Source organism: Mesoplodon bidens, assembly GCF_964165515.1.
Source record: "Mesoplodon bidens genome assembly, chromosome: 6".
Taxonomy (NCBI): Eukaryota; Metazoa; Chordata; class Mammalia; order Artiodactyla; family Ziphiidae; genus Mesoplodon; species Mesoplodon bidens.
The window spans coordinates 84,274,904-84,296,701 of NC_138162.1; the positions used below are offsets into that span (position 1 = coordinate 84,274,904).

At 40.4% G+C, this 21,798-nt stretch overlaps 1 long non-coding RNA gene across 1 annotated transcript in view; it reads left to right on the top strand.

Moving 5' to 3' along the window:
* LOC308619048 overlaps positions 1-21,798 on the top strand; it is a 306,591-nt gene that overhangs the window by 159 nt on the left and 284,634 nt on the right. The gene's annotated exons all lie outside the window — the stretch shown is intronic.

Genomic DNA, 21,798 nt, shown 5'->3' on the forward strand with positions numbered 1-21,798 from the left:
AGTCAAGTGTGGTGACACTGTATATGGTTATTCTGACACCTGTAATATAGATTCTACCAGGTGTGGTGGGAACTAGTGGGAACTTTAGGGAAATGGAGTGAGCAAAGTAAGCTGGGAGGCAAAAAGACACCTAGGGGAATTTTTGATGAGGATGTTGTTGGATGTGCGAGTGAGGAATGAAAAGAACCAAGTAATACTGAACCCTGAGAGTGAGAGACTGTGAGAGATAATGAGAAGTGGTGGAATCTGTGAATCTTTGTGGGGATGGGTGTCTTAGATAAATGATGTTAAAGGATATTTTCATTCCAAAGTTGTGAAAACATACACTGTCTAGTGTTTAACATTTATTTCTCCAAAATTGCTAAAGCCTTGCGGGCTCACCTTTAATCCTTCACTCTATTTCAGCCCCTAGAGCTGCTCAGTTACCATGTATTTATCCCTCTTTTGGTGCACTGCCTGGGATTCCTTATTGCCTGGTCCTGAATTCACACCTCATCATAGGCTTTCTGGTTTATGCCAGAAGTCATCAAACTAATCTCTCTGTGAGAGGGATTTCCCTACACAATGATATCTGGGATCATAACACTGTTAATAAGAGCAACTATTGCTCTAAATATGCTATTAATATTAACTCATTTAGTCCTCCAAATAGCCCTGTAAGGTAGGTATTATTATTATTATTCCCGTTTTACGGATGAGGATACTGCGGTAAAGTGACTCACCCAAGGTTACAGAGCAAGTAGGTGGTAGAGCCCGAATTCAAACCCAGGCTCTGCCTGGCTCCAAACCACTGTGCTATGTTGGATCTCCTTTTGTGAGATGCTGTTTTCATGATGTTTCTTTCCAGCTTCAAAATTTAATCAATGGAGCAATCGATTAAAGTTTGCTCAGAGTTGTTGTTGTTGTTTTTAAAAGCTGTGTCAAGGACTATGTCTTGTATCATGAACTAGGCTTAAAAGTTCTCTAAGGCAAGAGCCAGGTCTTCTACATAAATCCAAGTTTTCCAGGTTTCAATTTTTCTCCTTTATAGCATAAAAAGAATTCCTAAGCTCTTGTGCAGTTCTGGAGTTCTGTCCTGTTTTCTAGACATGTTGGAACATGAAGCTAAGTGCTGGGAAGAAACAGATGGTTATTAAATATCCATTGGTTTGACTCATCCTGAAGACCAAGATTTGTGCAGTTTGATTAGAAATTATTTTAAAGATTTATTTATTATTTATTTATTTACTTTATTCATTTTGGCCTGCGTTGGGTCTTAGTTGTGGCACGCGGGATCTTAGGTGAGGCATGCGGGATCTTTCGTTGTGGCGTGTGGGCTCTTCGTTGTGGTGCACGGGCTTCTCTCTAGTTGTGGCGTGTGGGTTTTCTCTTCTCTGTGGTGTGCCGGCTCGAGGGCACGTGGGCTCTGCAGTTGTGGTGCGCGGCTTTCAGGGTGCATGGGCTCTGTAGTTTGCGGCAAGCAGGCTCTCTGGTTGAGGTGCGCGAGCTCAGTAGTTGTGGTGCACTGGCTTAGCTGCCCCGCAGCATGTGGGATCTTAGTTCCCTGACCAGGGATTAAACCCGCATCCTCTGCATTGTAAGGTGGATTCTTTACCACTGGTCCACCAGGGAAGTCCCAATTAGAAATTTTTGAAGCCTAGACTCACTGTAAGTTTTCAGCTCCTATTTTCTGTCATGGAAAAATGGAAGATAAGAATGATTGTTGGCTGAATTTGTCTGTCACTCAGCATCCCTTTCTAGTTTCAACTGCTTTGTCAACAGCCATGGCTTGGGAGAGCAGGACTGGATTGTTCTTTGTGCAGGGAAGGTCTGGATCCGGAGGTGCTTTAGACTTAAGGCAGCCCAAACCCAGGAGATGACCTTGAAAAATGATAGGGTTCAGTAGATCACATGGTCATGAGCTGAGCGTATTTGATTGGCTGCCTCCGGAATTAGACTACAGGGTGGGGAGAAGAGTAGGTAATAGGAAGAAAGTAAGGAATGAGAGAGACGCCTTTAGAGGTAGAGGTAGGGAGAGAGAGAAAGAGGAAAAAGAGAGAGAGGGACAGACAGACACACTGAGAGACGGAGAACAGAAAGGATAGCCAGGCTGAGAGCTGTCCACATTCAGTGTAGCTTTTTATTAGTTTGAATATACATAGTTTGTGTCATTAAATTCATTTAATTAGCCATATGGTAGTTACGCAAATCTGCCAGTGCAAATAGTACTTTGCATTAAAAACAAAACAAAACCATCTTTTCCTTAGAGATATCTGTTAACCACCCTGTATCTTAAATTAATTGTAATTAAAGAGAGAACATTTTATTAGATGTTTTCTTTTCTTTTTCTTTTTAATTCAATAAACTATTTTAGAATAAGACTTCAAAGAATCTTCCGGGGGGGAAAAAAATCCCACAACTCATGAATTATAAAGAAAAAAGGGTTTTGTCTTTAAAACAATATCTTATGCAATTAGGGGCCAAGTGAACTTAATTACCATGTGAATAATTCAAAGAGGCAGATTAACTGCAATAGGAAAAATTTTGGTCCAGTGTGGTCCTCCATATTCATGCAACTCAAATGATCTTTGATCTAATCCTGGAACAGTCAATTTAAGGTTCTGAAATCTGGTTGTTACCTTCAACAGATAATTTGTTGTTCACCTTCTATGTGTCCTTATAAGGAAACTGTCATGAAGTATTTTGGTCATTTAGTGTTGCTTCTATTTACCCCTTTCCACTGGGGCAGGAACTGTAGACCTTCATTTCAGCATTTGCTTTCCCTCCATCCTCTTCATTTGCACCCCTGCAACCTTCCACTTTGCACCACAGTGGGGCAGAAGAAAGGAGCATCAGAATGGCAGGAATGTGACTTGTCACTTTCAGCCAGGATTGAAGTTGCATAGCAGTGCTCCAACAAAGTGAATTCAAGAAATATGTATTGAGGGGGCTGCCTCTGGCATAATAGACCTCATGCCAGAGACTGTGGGGCAGTCAAAGAAACTAAAATACTGTAGTGTTTTCAGATATTGTATTAAATGGTGAAGACAACAGATCTGCCCATAAAGCTCTGTAATATAAAAACAAAGGGATGTGTGCCTTAACAGTGGCCCAAAGAAAGGCAAGAGGACAGATGAGGAACGTAGACATGGAAAAGGGTCCCTGAAAACAGAATTTCAGATCTCCCTCTGAATAAAAATGACAGGCTATTCACAACTGAGGATGAAGGCAGGTAGTAGGATGTCACACGAGGGGAAAACAGGATAAGTAAATGTCTGGAGGCAGAGAAGCGAATGCACAAGTAAGCAAGTGTGTGTTATCAAATTTAAAGATTCTTTTGGTGGCTGGGCACGATACACTGACACTGGAGTAGATGAAAGGCAAAGCTCTTCGTTACTTACAGCTACAAGGAGAGAAGGCTGTTTGTAGGGCCACACAAAGGGTTGCACCATGGGACAGGGTAACACAAGCTAAGCTCTGGGTGGAGTTTGTGCATGGCAAGCAGAGTGGGTGTGGTAACTAGGTTTTGCAGGCTTCCTAGAGGATTGATTAATTTGAATAATTACATGGCTCTGGAGCATAGAGGCTTTCCTTAATTGTTTAGTACCTGGCCTGGGAATGTGGAAGCCTCATAAGGGGGTGCGGTTGGCGTGTATGCCTGGTGGCCCTGGAGAGTGGGAGCCTGGTGAGCAAAGTGTTTGGTGTGCAGCTTAGCAAACTGCCCATGAAGGGGAATTGAGAATTTTTAGGTATGACTTCAAAACTAGGTCAAGACAGCACTTGTGAAATATATTACAGTGTACATAAGCACATTGCACCTAGCTTGATTCAGGTTAGGGGAGGGGTAGGTGGGAAGGCATGAGCTAGGACATTGGATTATAAAACTAATTAGATAGAGAGCAAATCTTAGAGAACATGGAACCCCCGGGTAATAAATGATGTTCTCATCGTAGGGTAAGAAATGTGATTTTCTTGAGTAAATAAGGTAGATATCAAAGTGATATACTATATTTACCATAATTTTTGTACAGTTTACCTTAAAAAAATGAACACATTAGGTGGCAAAATATTATATGGAATTCTGTAACCCTGAAGAACGTTATTTGATCAGTGAAGCAGGAAATGTTAAAGCAATAGTATAACAAATTACAGACATTTTACAATGACTACTGTATACCTATGAGATAAGATGAAGTTGTGAGGAGAGAAACTCTCATCTGAGAGGCGAAAACTTCTCATTCCTGAATGCAAAAATTATTGTATTTGCCAAATGGAAAAATTGTTCATGTACTTATAGTGGTCCTATTTGAAAATCACCATGCTAAAGTCCACTGAGCATCCAAGTTTCCAGATAAAGTTGTGAGATGATAGTTTTCATAAAGGCATAAGGAAGTTTTAGATAACCTGGAAATTATTGATTCATGCTAATATTTGTTCTAAGCGGACAAAGTGAAAGTTTTCGTCCACCTAAAGCAAGTGCAGTGGATATAGTGGTACACCACTCAGACCCACCCATTCAGGACCAACATATGCTCATTCCCTCAATCGTTACAAGTGTTGGCTGAGGATAGCTCACAGTTGAGTCTCTCCCACAGACTTGTCCTTGGCCTGCAGGAGCTGATTCACCCAAGGTGAGAGTCCCTGCCCATTGGCAGTTCTGTCTGTGAGGATGTTTCTAGAAGACATTAGCATTTGAATTGGTGGGCTGAGGAAAGTAGATTGCTCTTCCCAGTGTTGGGGGGGCATCATCCAGTCTGTTGAGTCAGAATAAAACAAAAAGGTGGAGGAACGGAAAATTCTCTCTCTCTCCCTGACTGCTGACCTAGGACATCAGTCTTTTCCTGCTCTTGGATTGGGACTTACACCATCAGTTCTCCTGAGTCTCAGACCTTCTTGGTGCAGAACTACACCACCAGCTTTCCTGGACCTCCAGCTTGCAGACTTCTTTGCTTTCATAATCACATGAGCCAATTCTTCCTTATAATAAATAAATCTCCATCTATCTAGCTATCTTTCCTTCCTATTGGAGGTAGGTGATACATGTATCTTCTGTTGGTTCTGTCTCTCTGGAAAACACTGAATAATACAAAAGGACAACCCTGGAGGGCCATCCTAGCTCTAGTGCCCCTGCTCCTTTCAGCTTCCCTCTCCATGCTCCATCCTGCTTCCTTCACTTTTCTACAGGTCAGTGCTCCCAAGAGCACTTCCCAATAAATTCCCTGCACTCAGGTCTCCATCACACAGTCTATTTCAGAAAATCCAACCTATGACAAATGCATCTATAGAATGACTAAACAGTTCCCAAAATAATGTATACATTCTGTAGTCTCCTGAAATTTCTTTTATTCCAAATTGAGAGATGAGTTGTGAAAGAAAGACCATATATAGGTTTTTCAAAATCTTATCTATCCTTTAATATAAAAAAATTCGATGTTATTCAAATTATTCCAGACCACAGAAAAGGAGCAAAGGCCTCCTGATTGTTTTTATAAAGCTAGCATAACTTGAATACTAAAAGTTGATCAATATATTATAAAAAAGGAAAAACTATAATTTTCTATATGAATGTAGATATAAAAATTCTGTATAGCATATACCAATTGATTCCAGCTGCATATTATGAGAACTGTATAATATAGACTTAGTAGAGTTTATTCTAAGACCGTAAGGGTGGTTCAATATTAGGAAATCTATCAATGTAATTTATTACATCAACAAATTAAATGAAGAAAGTCAATGATTATATCAATAGATGCCTGAAAGGCATCGTAAAAGTAAAGTCATTTCTAATAAAAATGCCAAGTAATTTAGAAATAAAGGAAACTGTTTAAGTATGATAGATTCTTTTTACCAAAACCCAATAGCAAACATTATAATAAACCGCAAAATAGCTAAAACTATTTCCATTAAAAAATAGAGCTGGTATCTTGTTAAATTTAATTGGTAGTGAAATTGGTCATACCTTTCTCCTACCCCCGCCGATCTAGGGCATACTCCTAATGCCGTGACGGCAAGGATGTATTTAAACATGTCTTCATCCCATTAGACTGAGACTTCCTAGAGGCAGGTGTAGGCCTTACAAATTTTTGTATCCTTTGTCCCTGACAGTTGCTGGCACAAAAAAATTTCTAGAAGGCACAAGCGATTGAATGAGTGTAATAGTAGAATTTATACTTTACAAAAGACCATTTTCCCTTCACCACAAGAGAATTGTGTCAGTTTGATTTAACATGAGATGCCGAGCATGCCATGAGCATAATTTGAAAAACTTTTTCAAAAAGTTATAATTATATCAGAATCAGGGAGTAGAGACCGATGAGCCCATTTTCACTTTTTATTTTATTTTTTCTTGAGATTAAAAAAATCTCACATAGTTTTATCATTTTTGAAACTCCTTTCATGATTGTTCTAGGTTTTATTCATCGTATTTAGAAGTGAGCTGTGAACAGCTTGGAAATGCAATAATCCAAGTCATTTAGCTTAAGTCTATATACCTTAGAAACCATAACAAGGTTAAAAACAAACAAACAAATGAAAACCCCCAAATTACTTTGGAAATGCTTCTCTAAAAGGAATTTTAGTTTCACATCCTTCCCACTTTCTAAAATGAAATTTTCTTTTAATATGTTTTTCTTTCAAAGTGGCTGTGTAAATCTGAGGACACCCACATATTTAACTTCTCTAGAACCCTGAGTTATTTCACTTAGTATTAATGGGCCAGGCCCCTTTGCCCATACTTGCTGCTACCTCTTTAGAAGCTCATGCCTCCTCCTGTTGCATCTTTCTCTCAAGAGACAATAGATGTACTACCCTGAGATGGAAAACAGAGGTTGGATTCAGGATTTCACTCTGGAAGGGTGGCCATAGAATTAAGGGAGATTAAGGCAAATTCCCCCAGGGTTCAAGGTTAAGGGAAATTCCTATATAATGCCCCCATTATATGAGAGAAGGATTGAAACATGTCTATGGGATTTAGCAGCAAGGATGATGTTACTGATCCTGGAGAGAGCAGTTTTAAAGAAGTGGTGTGGACCAAAGTCAAATGGCAGTGTGTTCATTCAGGAGTCAGTGGGGACAGTGACAATTTTTAAAGAAGTTCAGCTAGGAAAGATAGGAGAGGTAGAGACGGAGGCAGAGACAGACACAGAGAGAGATAGAGGCAGAGAAAGCGAGAGAGATGGGATGGAACCTTATCTCAGAGGCTACCCATTCACCCAGCTTAGTGTAATTATCTCTTCTAATAAAGGTGGTAACTTGATATCACAAAAGTTGCCTTCATAGTTCTTTACTCTATGTCTCCACTGTCATTTAGATTTAAAGACATAAAAGCATAGCCTGTCGGGAAGTTTAAATTTGAATCTTGTGCTTTAAAGAGGCTTACTGATTTGCTTTGTTTATGAACTGAGACCCAATCTGTGTCATATACAGTCCCTCATATTTTCTTCCTGAGTGGAGAGAAACATCTTACTGGCATCATCATCACTCTTTGATAGCTGGAGGCATCATCAAAAATTGAGATAATTACCCTTAACAGGAATAAATGAATTTTGAGTATATAGGCTCCCATCTCTTAAAGCAGGGCAAAGGAGGTTAGCAAGGCAGAGCGACTCTTGGCTGGAGGAGTGCACGTAAGTCATTCTTAACTGGAGGTTTCACCTCTGTTCCTCTGAGCAGCTGCCAAGGAACTTTCTACATGTGACTTGAGATAAATGAGCGAGTCAGGGAACAGTGTGCATCTCTAAGATGAACTGCTAGGCTATTCCTTTGAAATCCTAAAGGGGATGGTGGTGATTAAAGGTACATTTTTTACAACTTAATGTAAAAGACAGTTAAGAAGTCCTGAAGGAAGAGGCAGGGCTCAGGCAAGTCCACTACCAGTGACTCTGGGATGCTGTATTTCACGTTGTTTTCCTTATTAATGCTAGAGGGAGGCTGATTTGGAAGATTCACCATAAGGAGAACTGTAGAGCATGAATCAAAGCGTCACTGCTTTTTTGTTATAGAACCAAGGAAGCAAAAGGAAGCCCTTGAAAGGAGAGTTCTACGAACACACTTTCTTCTGCAATAATCTCTTCTACTCCTTGAGGGAAGAGACTGAGCCATCTTTCTTTCAAGTCTCTAGCTGCAATAGCTACTGTCAAATGATGCCTTAGAATGCAGTCAGATGATGCCTTAGAAACAGTTCTGAGTGGGGAGCCAGGGATCTGAAGTTACAAGTCTAGCCTGTTTACTTCTCTGTCACTAATTTGGCGACTTTCGGCAAGACCCCTCAGAACCTCCTATTCTCCCATGTGTAAAATAGTAGAAAGCAAATGGCCACTGGGATTCTTGCCCATTATGGGGTTCAAAGCATCTGGAAAGATGGACAAAAGAATGTATATCTGTAATAAAGAGGCTCAAGAGAAAACAGCTTCTTGCGTATTTTGCTTTGGGAATAGTATGTGCCATTTGATTATATGGAAAAAGAAAGAATGGGTGTGAAACCCAGACATTGGCACATGCAGATAATAATATTCTTATATAAAATTTTGGATAAACATTTATTATACACTTGCTTTTACCCCAAATATTTGGATTTCAATTTCTTAATCTTCTGGAATGCTGGAAATTACTTTTGGCATTTTCCCCATTCCTGGGGTACAACTTTATGCTATTTGAAACAGAAATGGTTTCGGCCTCAAAATAGCACAGTTCCTGCTAATCAACTCAAAATCTTCCAAGGCACACAGGCTTTCGGAAGCCAGAACCTGTTTTTCTGGACAGGGAGTATATTTGCTCAGTCCATGAAATTGAGATCAAACTTGGATATTATTTTCCAGATCCTAGTCTTTGCAAAGCAGAGGGAGAATACCCTGATGGCATGAGATGTTTGGTGAATAGCAAACTCTATAAACATTTTCTTAGGAACCACATTTTGTGTTGTGAATAAATTAGGTAGGTCATATGTATATTTTCATGAACTTATTTTATGCTTAGTGTGGAGCATGGCACATATTTAGCACTCAAAAATATTTGTTGAATAAATGAATGAATGCATACATATGTGGCATTTAAAAGAGACTGTGAAATCTATCATTAGGAATCTCCCTGATTAAAATTTAATTATTGCTATCAATTTTTATCTATTATGTATATAAAAGGATTGACAGTTAATGAATTTCTGAGTAGATTCTTCTGAACTCTTCTTGAGATAGTCTTATTAACTTTGAAAGGCTTCTAATGGCATTTGGCTTTCTTAAAAAAGAAATCAAGAAATAAGAGAATCAACCTGGTTATCCAGACATCTATGGGCTGGTCAGAGAATGATTTAATCTGGGAATAGCTTCCCAAATTAAGTGGCCTCTCTGAGAGGCCTTTCTCAGTTAAAACTTTCTTGAGTCCCTGATGGTGCCATTTGAACTGTGGCCACACTTAGATTCAGAGAGAGATCTGGAAAGGAAAAGTATTGATTAAAGGAGGGTCTGATCACTTTTGACACTGAGAGCACATTCAATGAGATGAGTAGTAGGTGCTAACTATTTATTATTCTGGCCTCTGATTAAAAATGTGGGAGAAGAATCCTCTCTGTATTCCATGGGCTGCAACTTGGCAATATTTAATTTTGATCAACTGTTTTCCTTTTTGATTCAGACAACTTTTCCTGGAGGCTTTGCCTATGGGAAATAAGCGCTGAGATTCCTCGCTAGAAGGGAGGTTTCCTCTGATCTTTGTGTCTGTGAATGAATCCACTGAAGGTGTGCACTACAGGCAACTCTCAGATTGGGACCAGAAAGTCTAAATGACCTCTTTGCATCTTGACAGTTGACATTTGTAGGTTGAAATCATTCCAGGTCTGTTTGATCACACATGTTTATTAGAAGAGTAAGATGTTTCTTTTTCCCCCTAGAACACCAGGGTCAATCAGCCAATCCAACATCCTCATTTTACGATGTGAAACTGAGGCCTGGAGAGGTGAAGTTACTTGACCAAGGGCACTATTAACTAGAACTGGAATTCAAGTCTCCTGATGTTTTTGAAGTTTGTAACAGGCTGTACTGCCACTTCTTAGCAAATTTTATATAAGTTCAGTACTTTTATTGAGGTAGAAAATGGTATTTTGAAGAGCTCTCAAAGTGTGACTATTCCTGTTCTACGATTTTTTCCTAATAAGTCATAAGGTCATATAGCTCAGGATACCTTCTTTCTTTGAATCTGACCCCAGGTCATGAATGCAACAACTAATCTGTGTATAACTACAAGGACAGCTGCAAAAGCTTTTGGTGTGGTAGCAGGGTCAGAGTCTAAGGGTATATAGACTAACAAGTCTGCAGGTAAACTTTGGGACATCAAACTTGTTTGCCTCATTTTCAGTTCCTATCCAGTTGATCTTCACCTTGGTGAAGGGCTGCAGACTTTGACTTCAGATCAAGTCCTCACACCCTGGTTCTTGCCCTCTAGGATTGGATGACAGTGGGGGGTGGCGGGGAGAGTTGTCTGGTCACCAGCACTGACCAGACCCAGTCTCAGCATTTCCACTGGGGCAGGGTGTTGCTCCCTGCTGCACTCTCCCAGCATGGTAGGAAGGCAGACACTAAAGTGATGAGGCTGCACAGAGCCTCTGAAGCCATCTTGGGCACACTGTCTCACCTTTCTGTGTCTGGTTTCTTCATCTGTTAATGGGTATAATAATAGTGTCTAAAGAATAGGGATACGTGGAATGATATGAAGGTTTGTCCAGAAATGGCCTTGAGTGATTGTTCCAGATTGTCTGGTGCAAGCTACCTGAAACTGGGAGCCACTGCCTTTACCTCAGCTGGGAGAAGGCAGCTTTCTCCAATCTCAAAAGCTCATGAGATTGGGGCCTTCCTGTTCCCAGTGAGGGTTCGGGGTGGGGCACTGCAACCTCCCATGGGCAGCTGAGGTCTTTAGGCTTTGGGCAGCTGGCTTTCTCAGCAACTGATGCAAACAGCTGGCATCTAAGTTCAGACTACCTGTTTGTGCGAGATGAATCTCATGCTTTATGAAGACAGAGCAATAGGCTCTAGCGCCCTTTGCTGGAGCAGGGTCTTTTTATTGGTGCAGAGTGCCTCCAAACAGGGCCCTCTGCAGAATGCTACAGAATCGGTCTGTTGTCCAAAATCAAAATCTGTTGTCCTGATGTCCTAGTGATGCTTCTAGTGTTTACCCCAAACCCTCAGAGTATTAGGCTATTGTAAGGATTCAATTAATTAATACGTAAGAACCACTAAGGACAGTGCCTGATGTTCTTAGCTTTCAAAGGGACATAATCATTCAATTGAAAGTACCATAGTGAGATAACAGATGTAAAAGCCATTTTTAAACTATGGATTAGCTCTTATTATTATGAGAATCATAATACTCTCCTTTTCCACCCCTTGGAAGCATTGTGAGGATCAAATGAGAGGCTTGTTATACTAGTGCTTTAGAACTTTAAAATATTTATACAGATTTACATTTTGTAATTTTAAATGGAAAATTGTGTCTGAAAGCAGAATAGGAAAAGAAGGAAAGGCAGACAGAACAAGGAGGGACAAACGGAATGACAGTCAAGAGGTCACTGGTAAATGAGTACAGTGGTCTGGAATTTGTTGTCCATTCTTTTCAATTGTTTGAGAAAGGCCAAACCAATCAAATCAATCAGAAAGCACTTATCATATGTAGATTTTAAGGCTGCTTCCATCTTTGGCAAATTTCCTCACAAATGAATCCCACTCGAGTGAGAGCAGATGTTATCTATATTTTTAAACTTCTTAAGTCTTCAGGATTTTGAATATTGCATCAACATGCAGTACTTACTTTTGTCACATGTTATTTCATATCTTTCCTAATTTTTCTTTCCTTTGGTAAATTATATGCTAATTTCTAAACCTGTATGAATTCTTTTATGATGTTAATGATTCCTTTTCTTATGCCCATTTAATATACCTAATTCTGAAATTCTCAACTCATCAGGCAATTTAAGCAAAACTTATAAAACATCCATTATAATCTGTCTCATTGCATTTACTGTAGATGATTTTAGCTCAGAGGGTATTGGTTAAGCCTTAGCTATAAGGTTTAATAGTGACATTATTTGACTCCTGATTTCACAGTGGATTTATGTGATGACCATCGTACTTATTTCTGGCCTGAAATACTGTACAGCTCAAGTATGATGGAGAAACCTCATCTTTGGTTTCCAAATGAGAAAGAAGTCACCGTGAATGTAACACTTTAATTAGCTGTCATTTTTTAAAATAATGAATCAAGGAAGTGTCTTATTTCATTTGCTCTGAATTTAAGCTCTTTAAAGCAAATGTATATTTGGCATATAGGAGGTGCTCCAGGTACACTTATGAATTCACCCATCTATTTATTTGGTAAACTACTTATAATGTGCCAGAATTATTCTAGGTGCTAGGCATTAAAAAAAGCAAACAAGATGACACTTGACTTTTTTTTTAACTTTCCTATTCATTTTCATCTTTGATGCAGATTTCAGTTAGGTAAAATTAATAAAAATCAGACTGTGTAAGAAGATTGTTGATTGTCTAGAGACTTATTAGGCCATTAACGAATGCTTGATGGTTGATTCCCAATGCAGGTTTGCAAAACCTGGGTTGTCACTAGTCATACACGCACACAGCCCCTCACACACCTAACCAGTTGTTTAAATTCACTTTAATTTTCTAAAAATAAGGATGCCACATAGTACCTTATTGACAGGCTATATTAGTCAGGATACTGGTTTGGCCACTTTAACAGAAACCATAACAGCAGTGGTTTAAACTAGATAGAGGTTTCTTTCTTTCATATACAAAAGTCTAGGTTGGCAGGGTGTTCCCGGGGAAGGTTATCCAGGGATCCAGAATTCTTTCTGTTTTGTGATTCTCATCCCCTAGGACATTGCCCTTCATCAGCCTTGCTACCACATTTCTGTGCTCCAGCCACTAGGAAGGGGAAAGATAAAGTGTAAGACACAGTTTGATTTCAAAAACATAACCTGTGATTTGCTCAGGTTACTTCTTCTCACACCCCATGGTATAGACTATGTCATTTGACTACACCAAGCCACAAGAGAGGCTGGGAAAGTTAGTTGTTAGTTGAGCAATTAGTTGTGGCCAGCAGAAGTCAGGAAAAAGAGTAAAATGGATTCTGGGGAAAAACTAATAATCTTTAGAAGATGTCCTGATTCCCTCTCCCACCCCCCACATATAAGGAGATTTTGATTTTATTTTATAAAACAAATTTCAATATAAAAAAGTTATATAAAGGTTTAGAATACTCATGATCCCAACATCCATGATCTACAAAGGTTTCATCCTACTTTTTGGCTGAGTCCCAAGGCGTGAAAGTTCAAACTCCCTGCATAACTTCACTTGTCCTCTTTAGTCTTAAAAACTAGTAGTATGGGCATTTCCCCCCTCACCAGTCAGGGACATGCCCATTGGGAGAAAGAGGGCTACAGCAGAAGCAGCCTGTTAGTGACAAATTATATAAAATTTTATATACTCATTAAAAGGTATGTAAGTGGTAGCATATCTGAAGCTGGGGCTGAATTTGATCACCTCAGTAGCTGAATTCTCCTTGCAATCATTCATTATTTCTCTCTGAAATCAACCTTGGCTTCTGGAGACTCCTTTGAGTATTCATTTATTCATTCACTCAGTCAATATTTATTGAGTAGCTGCTGTGTGCATGGCACTGTGCTGTCTGTTGGAGGGGTGTGGATAAAAGAGTGAAAAAATATACGATCCTTTCCCTTACAGTACCTATGATCAGAAAGAGAAGACAAAGGATCTACACACTTAATTAATCCTGTAATGTGTGATGAATATCAAAGCTATGGGGAGGGTGGCAATTCAGAAGCAGACACAATCGTATCTAGTGTGGTGATCTGCTTTAGGAAAGAAATGGCTGGTTAGAATGTAGAAGTTTTTTTAAGGTAATGGCAATAGAAGACTCTCTAGGAAGTGGGAACAATATGAAGAAAGTGGTAGAGTTGGGGAATCTAGGAGTGATATTACCCAGGTTGAGATTCTTCTAACCTAGGAGACAGGGGGGAGCCCTGCATGGCATGGTAGACACAGATGGTGACCTCTTAAGGCAGCTCTGTCAAGTGGTGCTGGGGCAGGCATCTTGAGGATTGTGTCTCCAAACTCATGCTACCTGTCCACTCCACAGGCCCCCAAGCCACAGTGCCCTGCGCCGGGACTCTCAAGGCCAACTTCCATGTCCTCACGTGCCTTCTCAATGTCCCTGCAGTCTCCCTCCCTTCCAGCATAATTGAGCTCGTTATTTCTGTATGTAAATGAAAAGTATTCTAAGGCTTGACTCTCCGAGTTAACTTCCAAACATCAACATGGTCCAATACACTTCTTCTTGAAAAATAGAAGGTTCAGTGTGTTGCATTTTTATTCTTAATTTTGTTTTTGTTTAACTTTCAAATGACAAATCTTCCTCTACTGTAAAGGATAGGAGGACTTGTCCTTCTGCCACTGTTTGGGCAAGTTCTGTGAAGACAGACAGACAGATGTGATTTAGGAAAGTAAATTATCCAAAGGTCACTTAATAAACGTATATAAAAGAAGACTACTTTTATAATCTTTCAGAGTTCTCAAAAGTGAGACTCTCATGAGTTAACTTCTCAGATACAGGAGAAACACCAAATCCTCAGAGTGTCCAACAGTCTTAAAAGTTAAGTAAAAACATTTGAATTTCCATGCTGAGCATAGAGTATTCTGCATGTGACTCTTGCCTAGAACAGTGCTGGAACCTGAAACAGAACAGAGGCAAAATTTTAAAATGGTATTAAAATAATAATTTCTCTCCAGTATTTCCACTTTTAACAGTTTCTGAACTCACTGAGTTGAAAAGAATGGTTTCAACTTTGCCACAATAGGACAACATCTGACTTTCAGTCTGGAAGAAGTTATTGATTTTGATTTACATTTAAATGAGGCTCCTTGCAGATAGAAGACTTAAGAGATGTCCTAGCAGGAGATACAGATTCTGACTGAGGAGGAATCCAAAACAGAGAGAAGGAATAGGAGGGCCTACCAATTAGCTGATTATCTTGGTCTTATCTTCTCATCTCAACAGGGATAAATGCTAGTCTAGGTGAAATGATTTGGCCTCCCAGGAAGAAAGGGAGTAGAACAACCCAAGGTGGCATGGATATCTCTACCATTATGTATGAAGTTTAAAGCTGAGTGAGGAAGCTCCAAGAAATTTTAATGTAGGTCTCTTCTCTAGGTGGGAAATGCACAGTCACCTAGTGAGTGGGAACAGCTAAGTGCTTTTTGATTTCATAACCAAAGCCCTGTTTACTTATTTATCAGCTCTCTTCTAAGTGTCTAAGGCTGAATGTGTAGATCGTTTGTGGGGCAATTTGGTGAGTAACAGACCCATGAACAATAAATCAGCATTAGTATTCAAATTAGACTCTTCTAACCTTTCCTACTCCTCTGTTAAACGCTTCTTGAAAACTTCTGTCTCCCGGGATATTACTGTGTATCAGAGGAAGATTTGTGTGTGTGTGCCAAACAACATTTGGTAGACTATCGAAATAGACTCATTTTGTCAGTTAGGTTGACTTGCTTCAGTCCAGTTGAATGACTGAAACTGGGAAGGAAGGAAGGAAGGAAGGTGGATCTCAAATTTCAGCTCAGCTGACTCCAAGTACCCATGGGATGAGTTCAAGGGAAATATCTTGATATATGATGGGTTTTGCAGCCGAAGCAGATAGCTTGTGCTGCTTTCCGACAGACCCATTTTGAAACACCTATAAGCTGCCTTTCACAATAAGAATAAAGCAGCAGTTCCTGGGAGACTTAAAATGACCTGCAAGCAGACAGAAGATGCCTGTGTTTGGCTGTAGTTTTTAATCCTTTGTATTGATTTCTGATGGTCACTCCCCACGTCTTTGGGAAACCTACAGTACAGTTCTCTACAGTAATACTCATTCATCCTAACTAGATAAGACCTTCTGTAACTTCTGAGACAGAGGTATCTCGGGTTTGTGGGCCCCTAAAATTGATAGCTCTTGCTTGTGTCTATTGTGGAGTATCTTTCATGAAGCCAGCAGAAGCAACTCCTGGGAAACTATTAACCTCATTTTCCACTATGGGTCTCGTACTATGAGTGTGTAGAAAAAAAATATGATGGGATGGAGGGACCAAATAATGAAAAGAAAACATTTTCTTTTATAGACAAAGCCTGAGGAAATCCCATTCAAACTCTATTAGATAACCTGGAGACCGATGAGTACATCAACTTGGTAACAGTGACAGTGACTAGAAATGATCCTCACTGATTGAGCCTCAGACCCATGTTCTGAGCAGGAGAAGGGTGTTGTATGATTATTCTAGCATTTTCTCATTGACTAAAGGGCAATGTGAACTTACTGTACTTAGGAGAGAGGAAGCATTACTTGGCTAATATTGCAGAGGACTTAGTTTCACAGCCTGGGATCTTGACAATTTCCCCAACCAACTTTGTGTAGATTGTATCAACATCCACCTCTACAGCTTCTTAATCCTGCAGCTCTTCAACCCTTCTGAGGACTGACCTCCTCCAAGATGTTGACACCAAGTTCAGGAACCTGCCATTCTCTGTCCCCTCTTAGTCTCTGGCTATCTCTTCACTTTTCCATACATTTTTTCCTCAAAAGCATCTTCCCATGGCCACCACTGGAGCACACTTCCCCTCTGGAGTATAATCTCTCGAGAGAGTTTAGGCTTTTATTGTAGATGAGAATAAACTATGAATCGAAGAAGGAGCGTATGCTTTTCATACTGAAAAAACATTCCCAAGGCAATGAAATACAAAAGAGTTGGAAACCTGCTTAGAATGAGGGGTGGGGAGGGGTGCATGGGAAATACAAAGAGAGCAAACAAATAAAACATCTCAAAAATTGTTCTGTCATACCAGTAAATTTCAATTTAATTCAACAAAAATGTATTTTGTACCTTCTATATGCAAACCAAAGAGACATCATGATTAAGGGTACGTGAGCTTGAGTGAACAGGTTGTGTTTAAAGATCAAAAGAGGGCCCAAGATGGTCAATATATAAGCCACAGCAAGTGATGATGGTGGTGGAGGGGGAGAGGTTCATGGGAGGAACAATGAGTAGGGCCTAGCCAGATCATAAGGGACTCTGAGTACCCAGAGTTTGCTTGTGATATTATAATCAACAGATGCTATGGAAATATTTTAAATCAGAGACTTGATAAGATCATGTCTGTGTTTTTAAAGAAGACCCTGGTCACACTGTGGAGGATGAGTTAGAAGGAGGCAATGAGTCCAGTTATGAAGCTTTGCTTCTTGGGAGGTGATAGAGCCAGTCTCCCACCAACATTCATTTTATTTGCAGGGCCTGGGGCAAGAGTACAAATGGAGACCACCTCCCCACTTCCAAGACCCCACTCCACCATGGCCTACCCTCTTTTCTTCCCATCTCCTGTTCAGGGCACTCACATGCCTGCATCCACATGTCCCAGCTCCATCTGTCTGCCCCCGCTCATCCCACAAACAGCTAGCTCTTTGTCACAGCTCAGACCTGGGGGCATGCACATGGGTTGCATTGTCTGCTCTCAGAAGGATACTCACTTGTAGGAGGCTGTACAAGCCCCCAAATATATTCTGGGCTATTTGGGCTGGGAATTCCAGATCACAGGTACCCAGAGTGTGGTTTACAATCGGGTATGGGCTCCAGATCGGCACATACCCTTCACCCTTTGGACTCCTTGCTCTTGCCCCATAGCAGGCCCAGACAGGGCTCCCTAAAGCACAGGGCCCCTGGAAAGGGCCCTAGTTGCCTGGGCTCTGGATTTAAGGGAGGTACTGGCGAAAGATCCAAAGTTTATTTTTAGGAAATACACCCATTACCAATGTGTATAGAAGCCACACAGAAAAAGCACACCTTAGTATATCTGCATATGAATCAGACAAAAAAATGATGCCTCTGAGTAAGGTCTGGATGCCACCATGCTATTCTCTTGTTATAAAGAGATAATGCTAGAGAGAATAACAAAGATTCCATGCTCTTCTAACAGACTCTCAGAAGGATTCCAGTTACTTTTTTCTCCTTCTTTAATTGGCCAAGGCGTTAGCAGATTGAATTTCCTCTTTATCTGTCCATTGGATAAAAAGGTCTAAAAGAAAACCAAGAGTTCTTGCAGAATGCAGCAGATCTCAGTGTACCAGTTCAATTCCATTGTGAATGTTTACTGCATTCTCAATGCAAGGCATTCCCTACCTCGATCCACACCCAGCAGCTCTTACTTCTCTTTACAGAACCATTGCTTTAAGTATCTATATAATGGTGTATGTGTGGTGTGTGTGAGTGTGTGTGTGTGTGTGTGTGTGTGTGTGTGAGAGAGAGAGAGAGGGAGGGAGGGACAGAAAGACAGCAAGGATGAGAGGATAAAACAAACAAGAATGCTCTGGAAAAGGAAGTTCCCTCTTTATTATCCTCTCTCCATTTGTCCAACAGTAATATAGAGCTGAGTATTAGAGGAGCAAAGTTCTAGTTCTGAAACCCAATAACTACCCAGTCACATGGACCAGTCACTCACTCTCTCTGTTTATTTTCTTCTTTTGCAAGATGGGAGTAGCACATTGAACCAAATGAAAGGTGAGGCTGACTTTGAACAGCAAAGGAAGCCAGGACTCTGAGCATCACCTTTAGGACTTCCTACTATTGCCCTCTCTGTTTTTCTCCAGTTCCAGCAACTGGGTTGGGCTGCTGGGGTAGAAATAGAGAGTGAGGGAAGACAGAATCCTGGATGGTGGAGCATTGTTTGTTTTCCAGGACATATGCTCCCTCTGGTACCAGGAAGGCCTCACACAACTATATCATGAAGCATTCTCAAGTCCAAGTAAGTTCTTGTAAGTCTTTGAATCCTCTTTATTTTACCCTCCCCTCAACAAATCAGTTCTTTGTACGGGTGTATCCTTACCATCTGGTTGTGTTTCTGCTGTTTGTCCGTGTGATTATCACCCAGAGTTGGGTTTGAGAACATGATGTCCGTTCTCCTTCACAATCCACTCTGACTAGTCCTGGGCTTTCTACAGTGTTCTAGCTACACAGACAGGGTCTATGCTTTCTCCAGAGATTCTAGAGGGAGCAAATCATCACTCAGTATTCTCCCCCAAATTGTACTGTGGAATGTAGTGAAGAGTAAATGAAATTGTTCCAAAGCAATCTCTTTTAAAAAATTTATTTTATTGAAGTATAGTTGATTTAGAGTGTTGTGTTAATTTCTGCTGTACAGCAAAGTGATTCAGTTATACATATATACGCATTCTTTTTAACATTCTTTTCCATTATGGTTTATCACAGGATATTGCATTTTAGTTCCCTGTGCATCTGCCAGTCCCAAAGTCCCAATCTATCTCTCCGCCACCCCCTCCTCCTTGGCAACCACAAGTCTGTTCCCTATGTCTGTGAATCTGTTTCTATTTCATGGGTAAGATCATTTGTGTCATATTTTAGATTCCACATATAAGTGATATCATATGGTATTTGTCTTTCTCTTTCTGATTTACTTCACTTAGTATGATGATCTCTAGGATCATCCATGTTGCTGAAAATGGCATTATTTTATTCTTTTTTATGGCTGAGTAATATTCCATTGTATATATGTGCCACATCTTCTTTATCCATTCATCTGTTGATGGACATTTAGGTTGTTTCCATGCCTTGGCTATTGTGAATAGTGCTATTATGAACATATGAGTGCATGTATCTTTTTGAATTATAGTTTAATCTGGACATATGCCCAGAAGTGAGATTGCTGGACCATATGGCAACTCTATTTTTAGTTGCCTGAGGAACCTCCATACTGTTTTCCAGAGAGGCTGCACCAGTTTACATTCCCACCAGCAGTTTAGGAGGGTTCCCTTTTCTCCACACCCTCTCCAGCATTTGTTATTTGTTAGACTCCTTAATGATAGTCATTCTGACTGGTGTGAGGTGGTACCTCCTCATAGTTTTTTTTTTTTTTTTTGGCAGTACGCGGGCCTCTCACTGTCGTGGCCTCTCCCGTTGCGGAGCACAGGCTCCGGACACGCAGGCTCAGCGGCCATGGCTCACGGGCCCAGCCGCTCTGCGGGATGTGGGATCCTCCCGAACCGGGGCATGAACCCGTGTCCCCTGCATCGGCAGGCAGACTCTCAACCACTGCACCACCAGGGAAGCCCTCCTCATAGTTTTGATTCCAAAGCAATCTTAAGAAAAAGAATTACTTGATTTTTTGTTGTTGTTGTTCCAACTCAGTATGAGCCTCCCATTTTAGGAGCTTGGAAACCAAGCTGCTTCTTGTCTTCTTACATATTCTGTAAGCATCAGAATATGGAGTGGAAAAGAAGTTGAGAATTCAAATTCTGGCATCACAGTTTGCTATTTGATATTGAGTTTTTTCAACCTCTTTGAACCTTAGTTCTCTCATTTACGAAATAAATTTAATAAAATATATCTTACAAGGTTGTTGTGAAGCTTCAAATAAACGGTACAGATGTACATGAAAACACAAACAGTAATCTACTAAATGTCTAGTACATTTCAATCTGTATGTTAATTTTCAATTCTGTCTTTTTTCTTACTCTTTCATTTGCACAGAATTTATGGAGCAAATAGTAATGCATGTTGGAGAGAGTATTTGCAGGGACACACAGTGTTTGGAATGTCATATTATTTGTGTGTGTGTATGTGCGTGTGTGGGGGATGTACTCTAGCTCTTAGTCTAGCAGGATATCCCACTTTTGATTGAACTTGGTTTATTTTTCTGCTCTAATAAAAGAGGTAACAAAGAATCATCTTGCTCATTATAAGGAGATTAAATCATCTTTCTTATGCTTACATTGGTTCTTCCCTAAAGAAGGGGAACCACTTCCCATCCCCAAATCATCAGGGTGTACACCTAAGGAGGTGGTTGGCAAAACTTAAAATCAAACCTCTTGTGTTTTGAAGCTAATGGATCCTCTAGAGGCAATCTGGGTGGGCCACTTAGACTGTGAATAGGTAGCTCTCTTGGCCACCAAAAGTATAGAGTGAGGCACTTTGTGTTTCTGGGATTAATGGGGAAAGCTACTTGATCTTAGGGAGGAAAGAAGTAGTGGATCCCTGGGGAGGAGAGAAGACAGTAGCTCTGGTTCCATAATAGGCTGAATCTTGAACCACTGTGACAGTGCTGGGAAATGGGGCTGGTCCTTGCAGGGATGGCTGTGCAGGGAAAAAGTAAGTACTCAGAGCTGTGATTCTGGGAACCCATGACGTTCTGGATCAAAAGCAGCCTTGAGGGAGCAGGATCATGTTCCCATGAAGATCCAGGGTGATCTCTCTAGGGACTCAGATCAGCAGCAGACCAGGGTAACGATGCAGGCCCAACACCGGGTAATGGTGAAAAGCAGAGGTAGCTGTGGACCCATCTAACTTCAGGATCTTTCTTCTTCAGGTGAGGTTGTTAGAATTGCTTCACCCCTCTCCCAGGCCTTTTGAATGTTTTAAAGAGGGTGACAAGAGGAAAATACCAGACATTCTACTAATTTGGCACCAGGGGCTCAAGACAGATTTATTTAGGGAAAAATAACAGATGTGTGATACTAATTGTACCTTAAAAGTGTGGAGCAATTTGTTTCAGTTATGTGGATCTGCATTAGCATTGGTTGATTTTTCCTTTTGCCCCGTATTTCAAATTATGTTGCTGTTTTCTTTTTGGTCTGTGTTCTTTTTATTTTGCACACAAAAAATTGTGGACTGGCCTGTATGGCAGACAGATCATGTTCAGGAAACAGGACATGTTATTGTTGGTTAACTTGCCTTTCACCAGTGCTGG